Genomic DNA, 9,901 nt, shown 5'->3' on the forward strand with positions numbered 1-9,901 from the left:
GTGATGTTCAACCTTTGCTCGTGTCATCATTTTTTTTTTCCTGCCATACTGGAGCTTCCCCTTGAGCCTGTAAACCAAAATAACCTCTTTTTCCCACAAGCTGCTCTTGGTTGGGTGATTCCTACCAGCAATACAAACCTGACTGCCACACTCATCAAACTGCCCAGTAAGCACTTCTCTTAATGTTTATACCCATATATTAATACTGCTCTTACTTTTGATTACAGAACCTTCTCTTTTCAGATGGCAGTAACCTTGGGATGACCCAGAAGGCACCATGGTGCTGAGAAGAAATGACAGAGGAATGCTTAGCACTGAAATATCTCAATGACACCTTCCATGGCTCAGGGACCATCATGGAAGAGGTGGCAGAAAGAATGTAAGAGCCAAAGGAAGGGTAGGACTCCTTACAACGTGCTCCTCCAGACACAAAATGGCCTGGATATCCATGACCTCACAGTACCTGACACTACCTACACAAGACCATCATAATAGGAGGAAAAGATCATGACATCAAAATAAAAGAGAGACTGATTGAGAGAGGGAGGGGATATGATGGAGAGTGGAGTTTCAAAGTAGGGAAAGTAGGGAAAGGGAGGGAATTACCATGGTATATTGTTTATAATTATGGAAGTTGACAATAAAATTTATTTTAAAAAAGAAGGGCTGGGGAGATGGCTCAGTGAGTTGAGTGCTTGTCAGGCAAGCCTGAGGACTGGAGTTCAGATCCTCAGTACTCATGTATAGCTGTGCATTGTGGCATGTGCCTGTAATTCTAGCGCCGAGGAGGTGGAGACAGGAGCCTCTCCAAGGCTTGCTAGCTAGTCTAGTCAAATTGGTGAACTACAGGTAGGCTCAAAGGTCCTCCCTCAGGAAAAAAAAAAAAAAAAAAAGACAAGAAGATACCCTGTGTTAACTTCTGGTTTCCACATATATGCACACATGCGCACATACACGCACACATGCAAAGAAAAGAAAAATAAAATACAGGGAACAGCTTCTCAGCCTTATGACGGTGACACCAGCGGAACTCTCATATAAGGACAAAACTGGCGAGTTGAAGTTCATCAAATGAGCAATTTTTTGTTTGTTTGTTTGTTTTCAAGGTAGGATCTCACTCTAGCCCAGGCTAGCCTGGAATTCACTATGTAGTCTCAGGGTGGCCTCAAACTCACTGTGATCCTCCTTCCTCTGCCTCCCGAGTGCTGGGATTAAAGGCGTGCACCATCACGCCTGGCTAAATGAGCAAAGTTTGCATGCGAGGTCAGGACACACCACGAAAAGCCACCCCCGCAAGGGAAGACAACAGGCCAATCCCGTATCTGCTACGGGCTGTCTACTGACACACTGTAAACGCTCATAACTCACCACAACCACAGATGCCAAACGACCTGATTTCAAAACAGGCAAAGGGACACACAGCCATTTTATTAGTTACTTTTTGCATCTCTGGGATCAAATATCTGCCCAAAGCGACTTCAGGGAGGAAAAATTTATTCTGGCTCACAGTTTGGGGGAGGGGGCACAGCCCATCATAGGGACAGTGGCTAATAGCTGCTTACGCACATCTTGGAAGATCAGGAATTGGATCTCAGGCTAGGGCTAGGGCTGGGCTATAACCCGTAAGGCCCACCACTAAGCAAGCCACCTCCACCGTCTAGGTTACAGTCTCCACGACCTTTCCAAACAGTGCCACCAGCTGGGAAGGAAATATTCAAACACATGAGCATATGGGGGACATTTCATACTCCGACCGTAATAAACCTTCCTGCACAGGAGATGCGAGTGACTTCTGAGCATGGGGGGAATGCTAGGTGTCAGCAGCCATTCAGGAAGTGTTAATCCAAGCCTCAGAGAGATGCCTTGCGGCCCCATTGGGGTGGTCTTGACACAAGAACAGCCCGTGTTGCTGCTCTTGGAGTCATTGGCTCCACTTCCCTTGGGCAACTGTGGCATGCTGCCACCACCACATGGGGCTTCAGGCTCACGCCCTCAGTTGATTGGTCACTGGGTCATGTGTTCAGCATCCCACATGTGGTCAGAGGGAAGGCCCATCTGGGCCTTAGAGGCAGCCAGGGAAGAAAAACCATTTCTAGAAGCTTATGGCTCAGAGAAATCCTCATGAGCCCGGGGAGATCCAGCAGATGAGGACGTCAAGAGGGCGTGTGTGCAGCCCAGGTCTGCTTTTGGGCACTCAGGTGGAGCCCTTGTGCACGACCCCGTAGACCACTTGGGAGGAGCTCAGAGCCTGACCATTCAATCAGAGCCCTCCGTGCTGTTGTGATGGGGTGAGAGCGGCCCATGGACAACTTGTAGTTGGAGAGTCTCTTCTGATCACACATATTACGCAGGAGTAAGTGAACCGCTCTCCCTGTCTCTGGGCAATGGTGTCAGCCCCCCAGGGCCACCAGGCTTTCAGAGTCCCTGTAGCAGCAGTCACCGAGGCAAGGCACAGCTTGTACGCCCTGCTCGCTCACTCCTGGATGCGGCTGACCCAGCCCCTGAGCCGCCACGCAGGCCATCCCGGTCTTTCATGCGATCTCCCTTCCTCCTTCTAGAAGGTGATGAAGGATGTCCTTTTGCCCATGGCTGGTTCCTGGGACCCCACTTCTAGAAAGAGCTGGTGCTGGGCAAGTGCCTATGACTTAAGAGGGATCAGGCTGCCATGGCCCAGTCAGGGTGTCCCTCATTCAGCCTGTGCCATTTCCTTTCTTTTCTTGCTTTTTTTTTAAAAAAAATTATTTTTATTTATTTATTTGAAAGAGAGATACAGAAACAGGCAGGGAGAGAGAATGAGAAAGAATGGGCGCACCAGGGCCTCCAGCCACTGCAGACAAACTCCAGATGTATGCACCCCCTTGTGCATCTGGCTTACGTGGGTCCTGGAGAATCGAACCTGGGTCCTTTGGCTTTGCAGGCTGAAGCCATCTCTCCAACCCTCTATTTCCTTTCTATGAATGAAGCCATGGGACTCTGAGAGGGCTTGCCTCAGGTTCCACATGGCAGAGGCAGTACACAATCCCAGACCTGGGGGTGAGGTTACTCTCCTGGGGCACAGGGGCGGCAGACTTGATCCTGCGTGTCCTGCATGGTCAGGCGAACCCTGACACCATGATGCATTAGTGAAGAGTCAAAGAAACTTGGGCACTGGTGGCTGTGAGTCTCAATTTCCCAGATGCTGGACTCTTTGGAAATAAATGCCTTTAAGAAATCCAGTTGAACTGTCACTGGGCATATGATACAGGCATGTGTACGCATATACACATATGTACTTGCACTCTTAGGTCCCATTTATAGAGCTATAGCATCCATCCTGGGAGGAGGGGATGCCAATGTGTTGAAGTGTGATCAAACCAGCTCTTGGATCGGCAGTGGGGACAGAGACACATGAACAGTGGTGAATCCAGGGAGGAGCAGGCTTGCTGGCAAGGGGTCTCGTCATCTGGGGATTATGAACAAAGTGCATGAAATACTCCTTTCATGAAGGACCCCAAGGGCAAAACCAGGTGGGAAGGAATTCCACTGTGAATTTCTGTCTATGTGGTGAGCAGTCAGAGGTGGCCCAGTTCTGTGTGTGAGAGGTAAATGCTGACCCCCAGGGGTCTCTGTCCTGCCAGGGTCATGAATCTGACTGTCCCTTGATTCCTGACTGAGAGCTGGCAGGGTCTCTATCCCCTCAGCTGGCGACTCTGTCCATGTTCCTACTGGAGCCCTTAGTGTACTCCTGAGCCTGTCTTGCTGGTGGCAGGGGGACTCTGGTCAGTATACACAGTGACAAAAATAACAGACATGGAGCCTCCAGTCCACCCTGGGCTTGGCTGGTGACCATCTGCATGCCTGGGTGGTATCACCCCAACAGTCCTACCTCTATTTTTTTGTTTGTTTATTTTATTTACTTACTTATTTATTTATTTATTTATTTGACAGTGACAGAGAGAGAGAGAGAGAGAGAGAGAGAGAGAGAGAGAATGGACGCACCAGGGCTTCCAACCACTGCAAACAAACTTCAGACATGTACACCCCCTTATGCATCTGGCTAACATGGGTCCTGGGGAATCGAGCCTTGAACTGAGGTCCTTAGGCTTCACAGGCAAGCGCTTAACCGCTAAGCCATCTCTCCAGCCCCAGCCCCACCTCTAACTCTGCTCTTGCTCTGTGCGGTGTTTGCTGTGGACATATCCCGGGGGATGGCTGGTCCAGGACCGCCTTTGCACACAGCATGACCGGCCTGGCTGTGGACAAGTCCTCAAGAACGGCCCCTGTGCTGGCCACACTGAGCCAAGCTGGATCACGTCTGTTGTCATATGGAGCCATTGCAGGGACAATTAATCAAGATGAGCTGAGGCCATTATGAGAGAGAAGGCCGTGTGACAATGGAGGCAGAGGTCAGGGGGATGTTTCTACAGGCCAAGGAATAGTCACATGTTGCCAGCAATTCAAGCAACTGGGACATGGCTGGGCAGACTCACATAGTCTTGGAGGGAATCAGCTGTCAGAGGCCACCTGGATCCAGGGTTTCTGACCTCCACTTTGGGTTAAGGTCACGGTACTTCCATTGTAGCCCCAGAGAACACCCAGGCAACGCATTTATGTTGACTGATTGCAGAGCGCGGTGCCCGGGCCGTGACAAGGGGCTCACAGGAGCTGGTGAGGAGGTGACAGGACACAGCAGGGTCCAGAGAATGGTGACGTCTGTTATCGGGATTGGTTAACTGGCTGGAGATTGGCCCTGGCGTGGAGCCATCCTCCTCTCTGCCCTCTCTCCTCACAGAGGTGGCCCGGGAGGTGGAGGGAGCTGTGACTTCAGCCAGCCATCTGTTTCGGAGGCCTGTGCTACCTTGCTTTCCCCACACACCTGACAAGGACGCTGAGGTGAAGCGTGGCTTGGAGAGCTGCAGGTTGTGGACAAATGCCAAGGCTCCAGGACCCAGGGAGGCACAGAGCCTGACAAAACAGGCTGCCTGGGAAGGTCCTTGGCTTGCCTTCCTTGCCCCAGGGAGACCAGTCTGATGCCCAGGTGAGGTCACTGCTGGACAATGACAATATAACACGAGGTTGGCCATAGCCAGGTACCTTGTGTCCCTTGGGAATCTGCCTGATGAGAGTGAGGCAGAACTCACCTTCCAGGCTGCCATCGGGTGGCACATACACAGAGAAAGTGAAGGGCAGCCTGCCAAGAGACTCCGCCCAGAGGCCCTTCCACCACTGCCCACAGGCCCTCCAGTAGCAGCAACACCTGTGTCCCCTGCCTCATGCGACACTGGGGATCCTCAGTCCGAGCCGGTCCCCAGACTCTGGACTGGAGACAAGCCAAGAGGATGCCACGGCTACATGCTCCCTGAGCAGGCCCAGGGTCTGGAGAGACAGACGCTGATGTGACAAGGACAAGTGAAGGGACAGATCTTGCCCCAAAGATGGTTGCTGAGTCAGCCATTACGTGACTGTCACCAGCTGGAGGCAGAGGACCAGAAGGGGTCCCAGGATGGAGCCCAAGTCCAGGTCACCCTGGTGCTGAGCACCCTGCAGGCTCCGAAGGCTGGCAGAGCTTGAGGCGTCCTTGTCCTTGCCCATCTCGCCTTGGCAAGTGTGAAGAGGAGATGGTGGGGGAGGAACCTCAGTCCTGTCTGACCCACATAACGCAGGGGCGCCAAGGCAATGAGGGTCTGAGTGGAGGCCTAAGCATCCATCTTCCACACAGGCTCAGGGGCTGCACAGGCCCTGGGGGTCCCTAGGTGAGAGGCTATGTAATGTTCCATGTTGATTATCATCAGTTCAATAGCACCCAGAATGACCGGTGAGGGGTTATGCCGCTTAGGTTAGACTCTGGGAGTGCCTGTGAGAGATGCGTTGATTGGTTAACGGAGGTGGGAAGATGCACCCCAAAGTGTGGGCAGCACCATTCTCCTGGGCTGGGGTCCTGGACTAGATAAGGAGACCGCTGGCTGCGCAGTCACTGCCCTCAGTACTGCGGACTGCGTGTGACCAGTTCAAGCTCCTGCTACCATGTTTTCACCACCACAGTGGCCTGTGACCTCAAACTATTAGTCAAAGGGATGGAGAGATGGCCTAGCAGTTGAGGCACTTGCCTTGAAAGCCAAAGGACCCTGGTTTGATTCCCCAGGTCCCACGTCAGCCAGAAGCACAAGGTGGCGCCTGCATCTGGAGTTCGTTTGCAGTGGCTGGAGGCCCTGATGCACCCATTCTCTCTCTCTCTCTCACTCTGTCTCTTTCTCTCTCTGAAATAAATAAATAAATAAAATGATTAAAAAGAACTATTAGTCAAAATCAACCCTTGCTTCCTTAAGTTGTCTCTTGTCATGTATTTGGTCGCAGCAAGGAGAAATCAACTAACAAAGGGGACAGGAGCTCTGATGATAGGCTGAGACTACACAGCCCTCACTGTCCCCACCCAAAGAAGCCCTCCTGCCCCTGGCAGCCAACCACACCTCCCCACAGTCACCCTGCTCTTGGCTCCTATGGCCCCCAGAGCCCTGGCCATGACCCACCGCTAAGTGCAGGGGAATGCAGCCTTGAACTGATCCTCCCCAGCCACGGGCTTCAGCCACAGCGATAAGACTTCTGTTTCCACAGGCTCCTGGGGTGGGCACCATCTCTTACTGAGACTGGCGCCACGCCTTTTCCTTTGGGCACTGCTGGCCTCACATCCTGCCCTACTGCTTCCCTCTCTCCTTGGCTGGGAGACAGCTCAAGTACTAGAGACTGCTCAGCCCAATTGATATTCCTGTCCTCACCTCCTCTCCCTCGCCAAGGCCAGGAGCCAGCCAGAGGCAAAGGGGTTGTCCAGGAACTGTGAACCGAGGTCCTCAAGGGACAGCACGTGAGGCCCAGCCTCCCTGGGACCAGCAGACGGTTGGATGGGCTTAGCCAGGGCTTGGAGCCTCAGACTCAGGGCTAGATAAGTCTCACTCCTCAGGGACAGCTGCCCGCGGAGCAGAGTCCAGCACAGAGACTGCAGCAGACACCTGCTCCCAGGAAGCCCTCCTTCATGGAACATCTTACTTTGGGGCCCAGAACCCAAAAGTGTTTTGCTAGCAGCCTGTGGCACTGTGTCTTGGGTCTATACACCTCAAGAGAAGCATCGATTATCTGAGCTCTAGGATGGGGAGATAGCTCAGTGAGTAAAGTGCTTACCACACCATATGTGAAAATCTGTATTTGGAGCTGGCTATAGTGGTGCATGACTTGAATCCCAGCACATGGGTGGCTGAGATAAGAGGATTGCTGTGAGATCAAGACCAGCCTGAGACTACATAGTGAATTCCAGGTCAGCCTGGGCTAGAGTGAGAACCTGTTTTAAATAAACAAACCAAGAAACCTGATTTTGATCTCCACAACCCATGCAAAAGTAATCCTGATGTGGTGATACACATCTGCCATCCCAGCACCCACCGGGGAGGTGGAGACAGGTGGCTCCCTGGGGCTCACTGAGCAGCCGGTCTAGCCTAATTGGTGAGCTCCAGGCCAATGAGAACTCCTGTCTCAAAAAAGGTCGATGGCTTATCTGAGGAATGGCATCTGAGGTCTCCAAATACATGTGCACATAATGTGCATGTGCACGTGAGCACACCCATATGTGCACGCGCACACACTGAGCCTTTAACTTGCCCACTTCCAATGATGCGAATTGAAAGCAGTGATGCTCCAGTGATCCGTCTGTCAGCACAGCCAGCATACACACAGCACCTCACAACGCACCCTGCACCCCTTGCGCGGAAGCTCACAAGCTCACTGAGATGGCCTCAGTTATCAGTATTGTTCCACAGATGGGCAAAGAGGCAGAGAAAGCCTGCAGCTGCCCATTCTATCTGGCAAGCACGGGGCTGGGATTCGAGGCCGGGTTCCAAGAACGTGACCATCGCCCCGCCCCCTGCCTCCAGTGAGGCTGCTGCTGGGCGGCAAAGCCCAGCTCAGCTCTGCCACCTGCCCTGCCTTTGTCGTTTGACTGCCCATGTGCAGAACTGGTGGCTGGGGTCCAAACAGCCCACACAGTTCGCCTGACCCCCTCACCCCCGCACACACACCACAAGTGTCAGCCTCCACCTCCCCGGAGTCGACCAGGTCCCTCCCAGTTGCTGCTCACGGGAGCCAGCTTGGCTCCCTCCGGAACAAAGTGCTTCCACCCCAGAGCCTCTTCTGAGGGCTCCTCAGAGTCCTGGGTCGCCTACAAGGTATCAGGTCAGATCAGGACAGCGTGCCGGCTCGACTGGTCAGCAGCAGAGGTGTCCAAAAGCATGGGTCTCTGAAACACCCTGAAAGCCTGATGCCCACTAGATCTGGGGATGGGGTGGGATCGGAACCCACGGCCCAGAGGGCACTTCAGTGAGATTCCAAAGGACATGGGGCAGGCAGCACTCACAGGACCACTGGCTGCAGTGCACATTAAGGCCTGGATGGAATGACCTGTTACCCCAGGTGTGGCTTGGCCTGCTGTTTGGGGTCTCTCACAGCTCCTTGGAAGAAAATCAGGAGGGGCTGTGGTTGGTGGAGTTGGGTACTCTGAACAGCCATCCAGGCAGGGACATGGTGCAAGGACTGCGCGTGAGGCAGGGCCAGGAACAGACTGTCCTGGAGAGACAGTGAGCATCATGGACTTGAAATGGCACATACGTGTGAGCTAGACAGGAGGTGACCACAGGGTACTGTAGCAGACATGGGGAGCTATGGGTAGAGAGGGCCATGTATGCCCTGTGATAATCCTGGGGGCCACAGCACTCCAAATCCTATTAGCACCCTCAGAACAGAGGACACCTGCTGGGCCCCACAAGACCCCATGGTCCCAACTTGATTCTTCTGTTGTTCATTTATTTATTTATTTATTTGAGAGCGACAGACATAGGGAGAAATACAGATAGAGGGAGAGAGAGAGAATGGGCGCGCCAGGGCTTCCAGCCACTGCAAACGAACTCCAGACTCATGCGCCCCCTTGTGCATCTGGCTAACGTGGGACCTGGGGAACCGAGCCTCGAACTGGGGTCCTTAGGCTTCACAGGCAAGCGCTTAACCACTAAGCCATCTCTCCAGCCCCCAACTTGATTCTTAACCACACCTTAGAAACCTAAGAGGGTCCCCGTTAGTGACCTCATCCAACCCTGTCAGCTCATCTATTTTTCCTGAATTGGTGGCGGCCCTGGGTCCCAGACCAAAATGTCACATGGCCTGGCCTACGATGCTGGGTGACTACTTTGTGAGCTTAGCCAGGTATGGGGACCCTGCTAACCTACTCAGATACTTGCTTTGCAAGCTCATTCTTACTTTGCAGATGGGGAGATTGAGGCTCAGATGGGCTCTGTGGCCCCCCCTAAGCCACATTGCTGAGATCACCTCCAGAACTTCAAGCTCCCTGACTTTGGTGCTCGGCCATGACATTAGCCTAGAAGCAGAGCTCTGCTCTGCCAGGACCCACTCAGAGCCCCTCTATAGAGCTGTACCCAATCGCCACTCTCTGCACAGAGAGCACAGGGGTCCCAAGTAGGCAGGACCCTTGGCTAGCATGTGGGATTGGATGACAGGAGTGGACAGAATGTGACCCTTGAAAAGCCAAGTGGATCCACACAGCCTTGAGATGCCAGGGCTCAGAGACAGGCAGGCAGGCGGTTCATGTGGCTGCCACCTGCAAGACGTGTTATATAAAATGCTGGCAGAGAAAGTGTAAAGTGCAGTCACCACCCGTGTCCTCCTGGGATCTGGCCACAGGGGATGACAGCCCTGACCTTCCTAACACCTGGTGATTATAAGGCCCCTTGGTGCCAGCCCCCTCCTCTTTAGTGTCACTACCCCCAATACCCAAACCCTCTTTGAGTCCAGAATCACAGAGAAGCTGTGTGTTTTGCTGCCAAAGGGAGGGGTCAGGGACACCTTCACCCACCCCGTCCCTGGCAGC

The sequence above is a fragment of the Jaculus jaculus genome, chromosome 1, assembly GCF_020740685.1.
Source record: "Jaculus jaculus isolate mJacJac1 chromosome 1, mJacJac1.mat.Y.cur, whole genome shotgun sequence".
Classification (NCBI taxonomy): domain Eukaryota; kingdom Metazoa; phylum Chordata; class Mammalia; order Rodentia; family Dipodidae; genus Jaculus; species Jaculus jaculus.